Source organism: Platalea leucorodia (genome assembly GCF_965183815.1).
Source record: "Platalea leucorodia genome assembly, chromosome: 6".
NCBI classification, from domain to species: domain Eukaryota; kingdom Metazoa; phylum Chordata; class Aves; order Pelecaniformes; family Threskiornithidae; genus Platalea; species Platalea leucorodia.
In genome coordinates this window covers 67,322,890-67,340,083 of record NC_138828.1, presented here as the reverse complement: position 1 = coordinate 67,340,083, position 17,194 = coordinate 67,322,890, and the positions used below count along the sequence as shown (strand labels likewise).

The following is a 17,194-nucleotide window of genomic DNA, read 5'->3' as shown; positions in this document are numbered from 1 at the left end:
ACATAGGCAGCTCTCCCTGAAACATCAGTGAAGGGGCACTGTCTCAGTAAACAAATTCACAAGGGACCAGGGGGTCTGTCTATGCTTCTCGTATTTTTTATGTTGGTTTTCATATATACATCCTCCTTTTTTTATCCTGACATTTTTGCATGATGGCTCATTGTTTTTAAGATTGTTCACTTAGAAGGTGAACAATCCAGAAGCGTGGAATGGCAGGACATACTGAGATATAAATGAACAGAGCATGGTTTTACATGAAAGGGCTTTTGCCAGGTTTTCTACTGGAGTGTGCAAATTTAAAGCTGTGGATCAGCACCCTGACCTCTGGACACTCAGTGTTGGGTTGCAATGTAGTGACAGTGACAAACTCCTGAGCGGCCAAGCCTACTTAAAAATACTGTATGGAGGCACTCAGCAATAAAGGACGATGCCTTCAACAGCCAAGAGCTACCAAGGACTTTTGAAGACTGATGGCCAATATGGAATATCACTTTACATACGTACTATACATCCTAATGCTGTGCTGCGCAGAATTGCCGAAACTGTCTCTGGTACAGGGAGCGATGTAACATTAGTTTGGCGCTCTGCTATAGCTTGTGTGCAGTTATTCCCAGCCAGATTAATTTGTGTGAGCTCCTCAACTGGAATTAACTTGCTCACAACTGGATTTAGCTCGCCAAGATATTGTGCACATATATCTGGTATTGGAAAGCTTATAGCAGCTGGCATTGCATCGGCAGTTCCCTCAGCAATATCAAAAAATTCAAGCTGCATGATGCAATTACCAGAAGCAGTGGGAGAATATTTTATTTCTTCAGTCTCATGCTCTTTTACGGTCTTTTAGCCAGTGGCTCACTGTTATGTCATTCACTTCATGAAGGACAATGCTCTGTTAAATGGATGACTTACTTTTAAGTTTTCTTCCAGGAAAAAATTCCATAGCTGCAAAATCTCTAACCATCTGACTGATAGTCTGTTTTTCCAGTGCCCAGGCTAAATGCAGTAGAGACCTGGTGGTTGTAGAGCTGCTTTAAGATGAGTCACTACTTTTTTGCTTATTCTTTAATAGTTTTGCCCAAATTTCATTGGTTTTCTCTGCTGCTCAGTTACAGATTCTTGCCTAGTTTTCCTGATGTTCTTAATTTTAAATCTCTTCCAGCATTACAGCACTCCAGATTTTTTACCTGTTACCATCTGTTAATTTTTTTACCCAAATATTATTCTTCTGTTTTCTAAACTGCATCTCATTGCAATATTCTGCCTGTGTTTCTAATCTTCCCGTGACCCCTTGTATTATTTCTCCATTTTCAGCAGTGTGCTCAGCTCCTCCTAGTTTAATAGATCTGCAGATTTCATTAATGTACCATTTACTCCCTCTTCTAGCTCATTATTGAAGCTATTAAATGAGATCAGAAGTAATACTAATCTTTGTGTACTGCACTAAATGCCTCCCTTCAAAGTTATTGTTTATCATTACCCTTCATTGTTTGTCATCACCCTTCATTTCAGTCAACATGATAGTTCATTTCCAATTTGATTTAAGTTTGGGAACAGAATTTTGACACATTGGAGATGGGAGAAGAAAGGCTAATCAACAATCCAGCAGAGGCTTCTAATTAAGGCTCAATTTAGAGGATCAAAGTTAGGAGTCCTTTACTGCAGCCACAGTGTAAGGTGGAAACTGTCTCTGTAACTTAATTGAGAACACCTTAAGCTCAGTGCTAAAATATCCTAAAGAAAACAGTATACTGCTAAAATTCAGACATGTGACAGTATAGCTTCTGCTCTCTCTTCATTAATTTTGTGTTACTATTAAAAAATCAAGTTTGTCTGGCAGACTTCAAAGTGTTTTAGAAATTTGTTTTCTCAATAGCTGTTCCATTATGTTGCCAGGGAGGGAAGCTAAATTTATGAGTAGCAATTTCAAAGACAACTCACAGAATATGTGAACTTCTATCTTTGGCTGTTTCAGAGACATACAGTCTTGCTTCCAAAGCAGCTATATCCTTCTTCTGTTTCTGCACAGTGTAAAATTTCAGGAAAGAGATTTTAATTTTTACAACCCCTTCAAAGTTTAATTTCTAAACTCTGTAGTAAATACTATTATACATATTTATAATATGTCATTAGGAAACATCTATTCAGTCAGGAAAAACTCATTTTGACAAGAGACAATTCCTCTGATAATAATTAATCCCACATAACTTAAGGGCCGAACACCAAAGCCTGTTCATCCTTCGCTTTAATATACCTAGCATTTTATAAAGTTAGGTTGCCAACCCTTAGCATCAGGGCCAATTACTCTTGGTCTTTATTGACTTGCCAAAAATATCTTTATCCAAATACATTTGGATATCCAAGAACCGCTCGATTTTTCCTAGGAATACTTGGCTTGAGCTCATTTAGTTTTGTATAGTCTGTGTCAGTGCAAATGTAAAAACCCTAAACCTAGTCTGGAAAAAATTTGCCTCATGGTAGAACGGAGTTCCTTTATAGTTTTGTACTTATATGTGTTGAGCAAAACAATGGGACAGTGAAATTCAGGTTGGGTCAGGTTATTTGTTAGATGCAGGGAAAATTATCAGACTTAGAAGGCGGGTGCATCATAAGGGCCATGACATGCAGTGGGTCTAATGGAAATATAATTGCAAGTCCTGCTACTGCAACAAGGAGTGGGTTCATGAATCCAGAAATACAACCAGAAGTGGGGTCACAAATCTAGAAATTGGGTTGCCAGAAGAGTTTGAGATTAGCTGCTATAAACTCAGCTTCCCTGAATTTTGAAGCTCTGCATCTTTCAGTATCAGCCTACTTATCTGACATAGCCTGCTATCTCATTACTGTGAATCTGCTTTAACCTCTGAGGCAAATTTTGTTCACTCTTCCCCAGACTGCTTATGGAATATTTTCCTCCCACTCAATCTCTCCTAAAACCCATCTCTGTCTCTGTTGATTCCTGCTAGGGAATCAGCAGTGACACTTTTTAGCCTTGTTTTTATGGTTAAGCATTTTTATAAAACTTTTTATTGGGTTTTTATTGCTACTATCTCCTGTCTGCCCCTCTCCCCCTATTATTGAGTTACATATTTATTATATCTCTTGTGAAATTGAATTGTATGATTTTCTGGGAAAAGATTTAATGTCACTTACATTTTGAAAGGTACCTACCAATAACATTTAATGATGTAAAAAATATGCATTATTACTCTGGTTCATTAATACCTATTAATCATGATTTAAGGTGTCCCTGATGAGTTTTACTGTTAACTGTCCAATGCTTACCTTCTTGCAAATGAAAGTCTGAGGAGGCTGCTTGAACCAGAGAACATTAACTAGTTCATTGCATCAATTTTTGATCATCTGTATAAAACACGTAAAGGATATGTATGTTTGCCTAGACCATGTGTCAGCATGTGTTTTGGGAACAAGTTGGTATGTTGTGCCTCATTTCCCCCTTTGTTCCTTTGTATTCAAGGGGCTTTTACCTTTCCTTTGAAAGACACTTGAGGAAATGCATGCCTGCTGTGAAAGCCTGATTTATTTTGCATTGCATCTGCACTGTCTGGTTCTGCAATGTGCACTTCGGAATTAAATCAGCTTCTCTGCATCTCTACAATGGATTTTTTTTCCTGAGAAGTTGACTCTTTCGTTGTGTGTATTTCTGGCAAAAGTATGTGCTTTAACTGTATTAGTGGCTTTTTCTGTATATGTTAAGGTTTGTCTTATTTTTGTTATCAAAGAAAATATCACCTATGTGTATAATGCTTTGCAGGAGTAGGTCCTTACCCAGAAAGGTTTCAAAATCAAAAAAGTGCAAGAAAGTAGACAAGAAGAAAAAATAGTAGTGATCATACGTTATTGCCTAGCAGTCCAAGAAGTGCAAATACTGACCTTGGCAAAAGCAGTGTGAATATGGTATTATAATAAATGGGGAAAAAAAACTCCTGTAAGTAAAAAAAAAAAAAAAAAAAATCGCAGTAGTGCCATCTAGTGTGCCAGGTGTTGCAGTTTTCTGGGAAGGGACAGTAAACTACTTTCAGCCCATCCCACTTGTTACAGTCGTACCCTGACTCGTCCTCCTGCTGCTGCTCTCTTCTCAGCCTGCTGACAGGCGAGCAGTAACAGCATTGACAGAAGGTAGAGGAAGAGACCTGAGGGCTGTTTTACAGATGCTGATTCTGGCACACATGCCATAAGGTTGTCATCGCTGCTCCAGAAAAAATGAGCATCCATGGGATGTTAAAGGAGAAAGATAGGTGTTCTGTCTGTACTCCCATACAAATCTTCCTCTTTTACTCATTGGTTTCCACTGCTAAACATGTAATGGCTAACATATCCTTTCTCACCTACTGCAGACCAGTTGTTTTGATGTTGGGAGAGAAAAAAATATAAATTTGATGCCAGAGAAGAGGAGGTGCTGCTGGTTTTTGAAGCTTACTGAAAGGAGTGGAAATTACTTTTAGTGGCTAAAGGATTTCTGTTGAGTAGAAGGTTCACAAAGTCCTCTGGCTGGGAGGTGGGAGGGAAGTGAAGGGGAACAGGGATCTGTTCTGTGTACTAGTGGTTCGTACTAGGTGGAGCCCTTTTACCATGACCATCCTAGGCTTTTCCACTGCTGCCTTTTCCACTTTCACTGTTAGCTGACTGAACCTCTCTGCTTTAATCCTGAGATATGCAAAGCGCATGGCTTGCCCTTCAGTGTGTGAAGCTGCACAGGGTTTATTTTTGTCTTCAGTATAGAATCTGCTTGTAACAAGTAGAAGAGTGATTGAGCCAGAAACCTATGTCTGCAAATGAAGCCCACATCTCCATAGCATTGCATAATGCTGTGTATTCGCCTGTCCTGTGCAGCCAGTGCCAGAGGATATTGCTTTTCCAGTTGGATTTGCTTGGGGTGCAGCTACAGTGGCATATCAAATTGAAGGTGTCAATTTTTAGCTGCCAAAGTGTTAAGGAAGTTTTAAGTGAAGGAAAAGTCTGGATCCAGGAAGGAGAGTGTTTGATCTTTGCCTCATTATGTAGATGCTACATCTGATGCAAATCCATGTAGCTGAATCTGAATCTGAATTCTCTCAGTGCCAGGAGGCACACAAGGCGCGAACATCGTTCTTCCACTTCGATCGGTCTGCGGCTGCGTGCTCTGGAGTCCCAAGGGCCACAGCGCAGTCTTCTGTTGGTTTTTTCCTCAAGACATGACCGATCCAGTTCCATCTCCTCCTCCTCACTTCATTACTGATTTTCTCCATCTCCGCCATTTTGGTTTTTTTTTGAAAGTTGATGCTCGTCGTTTCTGCAACTTTTTTTTTTTTTTTTTTTTTTCCGGGAGGAGGTAGTTGGCCTCCTGCCCAACCCCCATGACTTGGAGGGCCAGTGGTTTTTCTGTCAGGGTGGCCTTCCCTTAGGCTGCGTTGGTTCGCGGCACCTTCTTCAATTTTATCCGGTGCACCCTCCAGAGAGGGATCCTCTATCCACCACCCAGGGGACACGCCTTCTAGCCGTGCAGCCCCAGCCGAAGGAAATCCATGTAGCACTTCTGTTTAAACACTTCTGGCCTTAGCAGCAAGAAGAGGGTAAAAGATGTTTCAAATTGCAGAAATATGGCTAGGTAATGGAAATAGAGGAGGAACCTTTCACTAGCTATTGGTGGGGGGAGGGCGGGGAAGCAGAAATAAGTAATTTTCCCACTAGTTCTTGAGTATTTCCTTTCTCTAGAGCTAATTTAAGTAGATTACTATCAACTATTCCAAAACTGGATGAGAGAACTACCTCATCACACATTGGTACTCACAGGGGTTCCTCAGTTAGGAATTAATCTCCAAAGAATATGAAAAACAGTGAACCAAGAGGTTAACAGTTGGACTTGTGGAGGCCCTCTCCCAGGGACACGTGTCATGTTCCCAACTGAATAGAGGTGCTGATAAAGTGATTTGCCCAGCATGATATGAAAATATGTGGCAGAGTAGGGAATGCAAACCCATAAGGTACAGGGATACCTACAGCCGTAACCCCCCCAACCTTTATCCCTTCATAAATGTGTTTTTAGAGAGCTTTAAAATACATATAGATCTGATTTTCTCATATTATACCCTGCAGCATACAGGCACTTAGCTCCCATTGATTTCAGTACCTAAATGGGAGTTGTAGATCTAAAATTGTCTTTGAGGATGTAGCCTTTAGTTCTTGGTTATTGCTGAAAGTGAGAGTACTTGCCCATGCTTGCTACCATTTAACGAGCTCAGTTAGCTTCACCTAATAGACTGAACAGCTCGGTGTTCCTGGGGAATCAATATTCTGGGCCAGATTCTAACTTGAGTCCTGCAATGCGCATAGTTTTACTGACTAATTTTTAAAATGTGGATTGTGTGTGCATATAGAATGACATTATAATTTCCTGCCTTTTGAGTGGCTAGATGTGCAACTTTAATGTTCTCTTAATGTATTTTTAATGAGCTTTCCTAAGGCTTCTGAGTGGGAGAAACATAAAAAAAAATCTATAATGTGGTCTAGACACTACTCAAATGACCCTTTTCCCACAGAAGTAAGAAACTCAACAGGGAATTCCTCCTCCTGAAAGCTTTGGAAGCTGTGCAGCTTCTGACTTAGAGGCAGCATGATTGAAGCAATAGTTCTTGTAGAGTCCAAACTCAGTTGCTGCACATATCACAAGATACACAGTGGAGGAGGCAAGGGCTGAAGGGCTACTTTATTTTTTACTGTCAGCTATGTATTTATGCACAGTACAACCTTCTCCACTCTGTATATTTCAAAGTGCTAAAAAATCATACCAATTGTACTCTGCATGCTCAAAGTGCAGATTTCAAAGGTTCATGACTCAGTCAAATCAAAATCAATTTGCACCAGAACACTCAAAAGCACTTCTTCTTACTGAGGGCCATTTCTATGCTAAATTTCAACTCTCTGCTTGAATTTTTTTTTTTTTCTGAGAGAGAGGGAAAAGTTGCAAAAAATTCTCATAATGGTAAAAGTGGTTTTCTGCTTTCATATGCCAAATAGTTGAACTGCATTAATTCAAACACTATTTCATCTTTTGGGCAGAGACCAGGCCAAGAAAATTCCGCTCCAAAGGGTGAAAACACAACGGAATTAGAAGAAAAACTAACTTGGAAAAGTACGTGAAAACTCAAATACTCTGAACAGTAATATTCCTGCTTCACTAGCTTCACTGAAAGGGAAAAACATTCTATCTTATTCCATTGTAATAACTGCAGAGAATGGGGAACATGCATCACATTTCATGATAATTTGTATTAATCATTTGATGGCGTGTTATGTGATGATTTGGTAGCTAGGTCTCACCTATGTGTTTGAAATGTACAATCAGTTCTTTATCACTGTTCTCTCCTGGCCCTGAAGCTTGCTAAAACTCAGGGTATGTCTACACTGTGAACTGCTGTGTAGCATGGAGGTTTCTGAGGAAGCTTAGAGCTGCAAGCTCAGTTCATTGAAGCAGAGCAGAGCTCTGTGCAGACTAATTGTGGCTCAGCAGGATATATCAGTGTATGTGGAGCTTTCTGTTGCCTTGGCTAGATTGCTTCCTACACTTTATTTAGCTAGCTCGGATACTCTCACTGTACAGAAGGGCTCTTTGAACAGCATGAGGAATACTCAAAAGTGAGTCTGTTTGCCGTAGCCCCAGTCAGGGCTTTATAGTGGCTAATGACCACTGGAGTAGTACTGTCATACTCTGCTGAAAATCAAATGCTTCCCTCCCTCCTTCCCACCTCCTTTGCTGGAGGAAGGCAGACAAAAAAGAAATTGTTCAGCATCTGCTCTAGCTGCTGATTCTTAAATGAAGGTGTGTTAGCTGCCCATTATGGCATCTTTTGACTTCCCTTCACTCCCACTGTAGTGAAAAAGGAGCTATGTCATATTGATATGGTGCAGGAAGCCTGCTCTTAAAGGCTTCTAAATTCTAGGTACCACCAAAGAATTACTGTTATTTGTTATTTCCTGCACTTCTCCAAAATGACTGTTTATTTCAGCAGGCATATTTGAAATCAGAAGCAGGATATAGAAAACTTTTAGGACTACATTTTTCTGAGGAGTATGCAGACAGAGTACAGTCTGTGATGAAATCCGAGATTAAGAGAAACTCAAACTGTCTAGATCTAAAATTTGACCTACTTTGAAGGTTGTCCCATATAAGAGTTTAATTTACTGACCAACCAAATGTAGATGTATCGGTGTTCGTGTGCTGCAATAAAATTCTGTAAAGAACATGAAATGTGACAATGATCTTTGAAAAGCTAGGTTATAGAAATGATATTACAAATTTTAGTAATGCTTTAAATTAAGTGTCTTCAATATGCTTAACCTTGCATTAAACTTAGATTTAATAAGACAGATGTGTATTAAGTACTGAATATACTTAAGGGAGCAATCTTGCGTTGGCAGGGGATGGACTCAATGACCTCCTAATAGTTCTTCTCCATCTCTAATTTCTATGATACTAATTGATTATTAAAACACTTTTATTGAGGATTGATATGTAGCTATTATATAGTTATCCATCTTACAACCCAACTGATATTTAATTTATACATGATTTTAACACACAATGTCATTTTAGTTTTTAGAGAGTAACCCTGCAACAGTGCATTCACTGGGGCTCTGAAACATCTTGCTGGTAAATGAGGTTGGCCATTTTGGGGTTATTTGGGATTTTATGATAAAATCACACTTTGCAGGGGTGTAATTTACAAAGCTCTCCACATTAAAAATGAAATGTTTGCCTCAGTTACAGCATTGCTCTGGAAAGACAAAGAAGCTTGTCATGAAGCAAGGTGCATTTATTTGGTTTAAATACTATGTAATGTTAGTACTGTGTAATTTCAAACAACATTTAAATTTTTAATATTTTAGAGGTAATCTGTCTATCTCAATTTTGGATCACAAAGAAATTTCCCAAAACTATGAAAGTGAAGAAAATGGTGCAGGGATTTAGAGCATTCGGAATTCATTTGTGTGAATGTTTGGCTAAGCAAAAAGCAGAAGTTTTGCAGAGCTGTGTTATTAATTCAGCTTGTATATGCCTAGGGCCATGGCTCACAATGGCATTCCTTTCTTTTTAACAGACTGTCAGGATTTTCAAAGGACATCCAGAAAGCCATAAGTGCCTATTTGTTGAATGTATTTCTCATACCCTAAAGGCTTTCTTTGATATGGACTGATCTTTTACATTTATGGATGGAAGTTGCATTAGAAAATGCCCTTTGTGAAAACCTGTAATATCTCAAGAGTTTCAAACATCTGATTTTCAGCTGAGGAAGTATGAAGAGTGTCAGAACTCTGAATGCTTTTTAAAACAGGATTTTCAAATAATTAGCAGCAAGCAAAAATATGAATAAATGCAAAACCTAATGCAAATATATACTAATGCTTGAAAGTTCCTAACTTACTTTAAATGATATAAGGAGAGGGGAGGGAATGCTGCTCATTTTGCTCATAGGATTTTGAGGGGTTTGTGCCTACTTTGTGTTAAATATTTACGTTCAACATATGTCTTTTGATGACAAAAGTATAACGACCAAGTTTTGTTTTTCAAGCAGAAGGCTGGAATGCAGATGGAAAGGGCCCTAATGTCTGGGACACATTCACCCATCAGGGAGGAGATCAAGTTTTCAAGAACCAGACTGGTGATGTAGCTTGTGGCAGCTACACTCTGTGGGAGGAAGATTTGAAATGTATCAAACAGCTTGGATTGACTCATTATCGCTTTTCTCTTTCCTGGTCACGTCTGTTACCTGATGGGACGACAGGTTTCATCAACCAGAAAGGCAATTGTTTCTTAAAAATAGAAGGTTGCAGCTTTAATTCAAGGTTATTGCTGCAGTCTGGCATAATTAATCCAGTATGCTATTCTGCAGTGCAGCTTTGAAATTGCAACTTTTTTCAGAGTAATTACGGGATGATTTTTTATAGGTTTGCAACAACTTACTAATTAATATTCCAGATCCCCTTGGATAGCACAATCTTTTGGGATAGGATTAGTATTATGTTTCCTATGTATCTTTTTGCTTACTCCAGTTTTTTTAATTGTAACTCTAAATCATTTTGCTTCATCAGAATGTTTATACTTACAGGGATCCTAGCCATGAGGATATTTTTGGATGGCTTACAATAGACAAGTATGTTATTTGGCAAGTGCATTTAGATAGTTTATCAGTATCCTCTGGTGTACTGAACTTCACATCAACTATTTTACACTAAGAGGGACATACTTTTCCCAGATATTTTCTTTAGCAAATTAGAGAGGATTCTTCAGGCTTAGCTAGGAACTGTACTTAGTTCTCTGACTAACAAAAGACAGTCCCTGCTCTGAAGAGAAGAGTTTTCACAATGTCAGCAGACAGTGTAAAAGTGAAAAGGAATACAACACTTAACAAGCTGGTCAGATTGCTAAAAGTCGGATATAAAATTTGTTACACTTCTGATTTGTTTATTTTAATTCCATTGGTATGGACTGGGGGAAAGATCAAGGTGACTTACTAGGAAAAGATAGGAAATGGCACCTTTGCCGGCAGAACATAGGGAATGGAAGAAAGAAGAAATAAAGAGAACTGTGAAGAATAAAAGCAACTGAAGCTGAACCAGAAAGGATGGGAGAATCAAAGTGGTTGGCTGAGGTCTCTTATATGCTGGGAGGATAATGTTCCAAGAAGAAAAAAGCAAAGTAGATTTGGATGAACCTCTGAATCTCAGTTCTACCAAGAAGATATATATCTTTGTACTTTTGGGGCACTATTTGCCTTGGCAATTCTTTTCTTCCACTGGTTCGAAGATTGCAAAGGTGGAAGGCTACAAAGGGAAAGGATTTCTTAGAAAATGCTCTTCAGGTTATCCTGATCTGTACTGGGAAGATACCAGCAAAAACAATATTTTTCTGCAGAATTTTGGTCATGTAGAGTTTGGCTGTTCAATAGGCAGCAGTCTGTCCTCTGCATCCTGCAGATTACGGTTTTCACCAGAGAGTGGAGGAGCCTTTGTTTCAAGAATTCAGAAAGGGGGGGCTGGTGAATCTGCTGTAAACAGACCAACCAGCCATTTTCCCCTGCAGAGCATGACTGCAAAAACAGTGCCAGCATCCCGGAGAGGCTTGAATGGAAGCCTTCCTTTTGCCACCAAAATTTACAATATGTGGCCCACTTTCACTGGCATAGCTTGCCCTTCCCTAGGAACGCTTTTTGTGGCGTGTTGAATTTAAATTTGGCTGAGTCCTTGTGGTTTCTTTCCTGTACTGATAGTCCTTCAGCTGGGGCTGCAGGCACTGTACAACGCCGCAGAGCTGCCTACTGAGCAGGCTTTGTTATTTAGACGTCAGAGTGGGAGATAGCAAGCAGACATTCTGAATGCACTTGGTAAGGAAAGCTAACATTTTGACAAAACTCAGCTGTAATTTCAGAAAATGTTCACTTGATCCCCAGTATAAGCAGTTGCCTGATTAATATTATGAACTTTACATTTAGCGAAAGGGCATTGGAGGAACTCCAAGTAGGCCAGCTTTCATTAGGCAGGAGTTCACTTCTCTTGTGCAGTGATCTGTTGAAGCAATTGTAACTGCATAGCATGGAAAGGCCATCATCTTCTATATAAACATTTTTACAAAGAGCATGTGAAGAATTAGAAAGCTTAGAGCAATGTCCTTTCAAATAAAATCATTCACACGAACTGATTCACTACCAATTTCACACCTAAGATGTAGGACATTTGAAAACCTTTAAAACCATTCTGTTTCTAACTCGGTGGGGGTAGGGTCTTTTAAAGCAGCAATGTTGTAGGTGTATTTCCCAAGACGTCTCAGGTTTTAGGTTAAAACTTATATCATGTATTTTTGTACAATTGTTTTTACCCTAGAAGGTGCCCTGACCAGAATAAATTAGGCGCTAACCACTAGGTGTCAGTGTGGAGGGAGACAGAAGTAGTAGACATGGGGGTATTGAGTCTGGGAGAGTTTGATGTTATGCCTCACTTCAGCGTGAAGGTAGGGAATCAGGATGGGCAGAGAAGACAACAGAAAGGAGAAAAGAACAATCCTTCAGTTTCCAGTGACAAAATGCTCCTTAATGTCTGTAATCCCAAAATTTTGGGGTGTCTCCACAAAACCCTTATATACACTTTCTCAGAAGAATATTTTCTTCTGTATTTCTGCTCCTAGCTGACCCACAGATACAGCTGTAGAAACTAGATCAGGCTATTCTGGAAGGTATGAGACAATCTGGAAATTTGACTTGACATTTACATTTTTCAGGGATGCAGTTCTATTTCTCTTCATTTCCTAAAACAAACCATAAATCTTTTCCAATATTGGTGTTTAATTGAGATGTAAAAAATGAATGATAGCTGGTTGTGCTTAAATGTTATAAATTGTACTAAGTAATTTATAATCTGAAAATTAGAATGTGAAATGCTAGTGTCTTATAGGCAAGCATTACTCTCAATATGGTAGAACAGGATTCTGTACCAGCAAAGGATTTCTTTTTTCCCAGATTAAGCTTATGTAGTAAACCTTGCAGTCCCACCAGCAAACAGCTAACACACACCCAGTCCCACTGAAGTGAAATAGGTCCCTATTCAGAAGTAACAGTAACAAGCTGTATTTGCTCCTAATTGCTCTTGTACATTGCAAGAATTTTCTTTTCAAAATTCGAAATTCTGTTTTATTCCTTCCTCTTTTACATGGGTGCATTCTCAGGCACAGGCACGTATTTCCTCAGAATTTAATGTGTTTTTCTGGTGCTGTATTCAGAAGGAAAAGAAAACTATGTGTGAGATTTATTGTGAATTACTTTGTAAACAAACTTATTGAGTCTTGCTGTGCTAAAGGATGTGTATGCACCTGTTTGTTTATGAGAAGGCACTATCTAAATCTGGGGTTCATAATTGGTTGCTGCAGTAAATGTTGTCTTAAAAAAGTCATTCGATGGAAATCCTTACCATCAGTCATTTGAAGTTAGGATAATTTGAAGTCTAATACTGTCCTTTTAAGAAAAAGGTAGTATGGGGTTCTGTGTTGGCATTTTTAAATACCAATACACAGCAAGCTGAAGCTGAAAATGCCAGGGAAGTTATAGTACAATATAGTACAGACATATTTACTAATGAACAAGTTTCCTTCTTTTCTCTGGTTCAGAAACTCTTAAGAATAATAATCTAAACCATACATAACCTCCTAAGCATACATTTTGTTAACCTTTGCAATTTAGTCTTCCTCCTCCTCCTCCTTTCTGCTGTGCTCTCAACTTCTTTAGACCTTTCTCAGTTCTGGGTTTCAATACAGCAAGGCCTTGGGATAGACGTTTCATAAGCACCTATGTCTTGTTAGGATATGTGGTAGTCTAAGATCCACAACATTTTTACGAATTTTAGGTTTCTAAGCTTCTTAAACACTCTGTTGTATTTAGCCTGTCTCTGAAGCAAAGGCTGACTGTTCTGTACATTCCACCAGCATGATGGAGACCTGTTCCTGGCTGGAGCCTCTTAGCTTAACAAGTAATAATTCAAGGCCACTGTTGGCCTTTTCCAATTACCGCACTAAACCAGATAGTTCAAGTAAAAGAGCAAGCTAATTGATACTCTTTGAACCAGAGCTTATGATGTGTTTTGCAATATCTAGTGTTTTCAGAAGGCTTAAAAGCAATGTAGTTGTGTTTGGATGTAAGCAAAATTAAAAATGCCTATATAAGAGCTTAAGGTATGCTGATATTTAAACTTACAGTGACCTCTCAGCAGCATAAAAATAGTCCTTTAGGAAACATATTCATGTCAGCCACTGCTAAGTCTGAACAGAAGGTGAATTCCTCTTAAGCCTCTAGAAATACATCCCCAGTACTGGCCAGCTTTAACAACACATCCAGGAAATTAAAGTTGATCTCTGTCTTATCAAGGGGGTATGAGAAATGTTGGAAGTCATGAGCTTTTAGAGAGATGAGCTAATTCCTTCTTGCAGTTAGAGGAACTGAGCAGTCTGCAGCAATGGCAGTGTAAAAGGAAGAGAGTTGGTTTCTTGGGTAAACTATTGCTAAGCCATTCAAGTTGGTGGCTAAAGAGACCAGTGCCCTAAACTCCATCTAAAATCTATTGAGCCCAATGAAAAGCCTTAAATGTTATGTAGATCTGGTAAGACACCCCAGCTAATGAGGGAACCATTGAATTCACACCGTTGCAAAATATTGAAGGCATTGATAGTATCTTCTCTGTCTTGATGCTGGCACAGACAGTGAAGGAGAATGGAACAGTCTAGAGAAAACAGCTCACCCAGCTAACCAAGTTCAAATCATAAAAGATCAGCTTAGTTACCTTGCTGAGTGTGGCACGAATCTTTTTAAAAGACACAGTTCTCAAGGAGAGAAATGCTTTCATTAGAACAAATTTACCTGTCAGGCTTTCAAGTGTCAGGATTTTTCCAACACGCTTTCATCCTGTACATGCAGCCAGGCTGCCATTCAGGCATTTAAATGAAAGGATTATATTTTCATGTGACCAGCACCCATCAGAATTATGTTTCTCCTGGGGAGCTGCTGTCCACTGATCTATTTTGAAAATTTGCATCCTCGTTTCATTTTATGTGCCTAGTTGGAAGATTTTGTGTGCTGAGCATTTTTGCCAACTCTGGGGTCTTGTAACAGTAGTCAGCATGCAGTTGAGAGGAAATATTTGCATCTCTTAACAGAGAAAATCTGCAGTGAGGTTTCTTCATGTGTTAAAATGTAATAAAGTGATTAAGTTAGCCCTTTTTTGTTTCTTTTAATATTTTCAGGAGTCAATTATTATAGCAAAATCATTACTAACCTGGGAAATGGCATCCTGCTCACTGTATCACTTTGGCTTACCTCAGTCCTTAGAAGATGAAGGTGGCTGGAGATCTGAAAAGATCATTGAGACCTTTGATATTCATTCAAAGCATTACTTCAGAACATTTGGAGGCTGAGTGAACAGTATTAATGAGCCTTATGTTGTTGCTATAGGTGGTTGTGAAAAAAGTATAGCCCCAGCATTGGTACGAGAGCTTACAAGGCAGCTTATAATGTGATAAAAGCCCATGCTAAAGCCTGACACAGTTGTGATAAGATATTTGGAGAAAACAACGTGGACTTGTGTTGATAGCTCTGAACTCAGATTGGTAGAACCTCTGTGAATTCTGTAGCAGATCAAAAAGCAACTGAAGGGTACCTGCCCTTTACCTTAAATGGGTTTGTCAGGACAGTATTTACTGATGGTGAATATCCAGCCATCATGAAGTCCTGGATTTCTGCAATGCATTCAAAGCAGGGTTACTTATCATCAAGGCTTCTGGAATTCACTAAAGAGGAAAAAATTATGATCATGGGTATTGCTGACTTCTTTGCGCTGAACTGTTAAACTTAAGATGAAGAAAATGCAGGCAAGAGGCTAAGTGTTTAAATGGACTGTGAAGCCGAGCAAATAATGGATCCTTCTTGGCCTGTTGCAACTGGGATTTTATGCCTGGCTGTAGTACCATGGGGTTTTCATTGACTTCTGTGTTATATCAAGGAATGACCTAAGGCTCACAGGACCATTTTACCACTATTAGCTGGCCAGAGAGGGTATCTGAGAATCCAATGAGTAATAGTGATTTGGGTTTTTTTTGAGGAGCCCATCTGGATGGCAAAAGACATTGTACAAGATATAAATAAACAAGTCACCTTGGGATTCTTAATTTAATTTTTGCATCCTGGCCATAAAGAGTAGAAGCCTTAGTATTTTCCTATTGCCTTTGTACTTGATAGCTATTTTACAGTTTGAAATGACACACCAGTGTTATATCACCTTTTGAACTCCAGAAATGATCTTTCTGATGCCAGCAGTAAGGCTTTCCTGGCATGTGTCTACTCCTGGCAATGGGACGTGTGGTGGCTGCCAGTACCAAGGGGTTAAGGAGCAGTGACAATAAGCAGATGCTAATGCAGGAAAGATATTTTAGTCTTCTCATTAAAATAAGTCATTTCACTGTCTTCATGGATATTTGCACAGTTTTGCTTTTCCATTGTTAGTCATAAAAGGTCAGCTCATGGAAAATTAAGTTAATAGGGTCAGTGCAATTTGATGAAAACTAGTTTTAGTTTGTAGCTTAGAAAAGATAGAGGGTAATGCATCTGATTTTATGGGCTTTCTTACATCTGTTCTGAATAAAACTTCTGCTCTCTTGTTCTAGGATACATATAATAACCCTATAATTTACATCACTGTGAAGGGGTTTTCCCAAAGTGACCCTGCTCTACTTGATGACAGTCAACGATGTGAGTATTTCAGGCTGATTTTACAGGAAATTTTAAAAGGTTCCATTTAAAATGATGAAAGATCAATTGTGCAAACCTAATATAATTTTACTTCGTGCTTATTTGCATTCAGCAATAACCAATGATTCCTGAAGTTAAAACTCACATAAATTGGAGTAAAGTGATGTGATTAGGAAAAAAAAAATGTTTAGCTGGAAGGAAAGCAAGTAGTTTTAATCCAGCTTCCCCCATCCTGGAGTGGAAACAAATAAAAAGGTGCTCCATACATACGTTATTTCTAAACTAAGTTTTGTAGGGCCATAGTTCTTTGTTGAGCAAAGCAACTACATGGATCTTCAAAAGCATTCTTTGTTCATACTTCTCATTGTGAAGGATGTAAAGTTGAGTGCACCTGAAAACCTGACGATTACATCTCATAATATCCTTACAGAATACAACCTCCCATACACAATGAGGTCCCTGTAATAATTCATTCCTTTACAAGGCTATTAAGTCATTATAGCTCAGCTTCTGCCTGTATGTCAGGATGGCCAAAAGTGTTCAGCATCAGTGAAGTTCTTTTTTTCAGAAGATGCTTTACCATTAGTTTTGATAGAAACAAAGTTGGTCCAAATTCCAATCTTCTGGAAATTTGTTCCCTACCTTCCTTCTGTTGGTAGTATTCTCTGAGGTAATTTACAGGGAGTAGATCTTCTCATTATATATTGAGTGAACTGTATTTTAAAATGCCAGTTCATTTAGATAATAGCTAGTCTCCCTGCTACATTTGTCCAAAGTGATCACAATCATGGATGTCATATCATAGTTTAATAGTTTCTTTGTAGCCATTCTTCCATCTTTGTGCTTCTTTTTTACTTTTGCTATGTTTATATTCTTTATTTTATCCTTACTTTCATGAAAATGTTCATTTAATAGCT

At 38.7% G+C, this 17,194-nt stretch overlaps 1 pseudogene across 1 annotated transcript; it reads left to right on the top strand.

Moving 5' to 3' along the window:
* Nucleotides 1-427: 427 nt before the first annotated feature.
* LOC309592481 (cytosolic beta-glucosidase-like) lies at nucleotides 428-16,327 on the top strand (annotated as a pseudogene). Its single transcript has 5 exons — nucleotides 428-565; nucleotides 4,852-4,924; nucleotides 9,570-9,797; nucleotides 14,777-15,531; nucleotides 16,193-16,327. The product of its transcript is annotated as a cytosolic beta-glucosidase-like (transcript).
* Nucleotides 16,328-17,194: the final 867 nt, after the last annotated feature.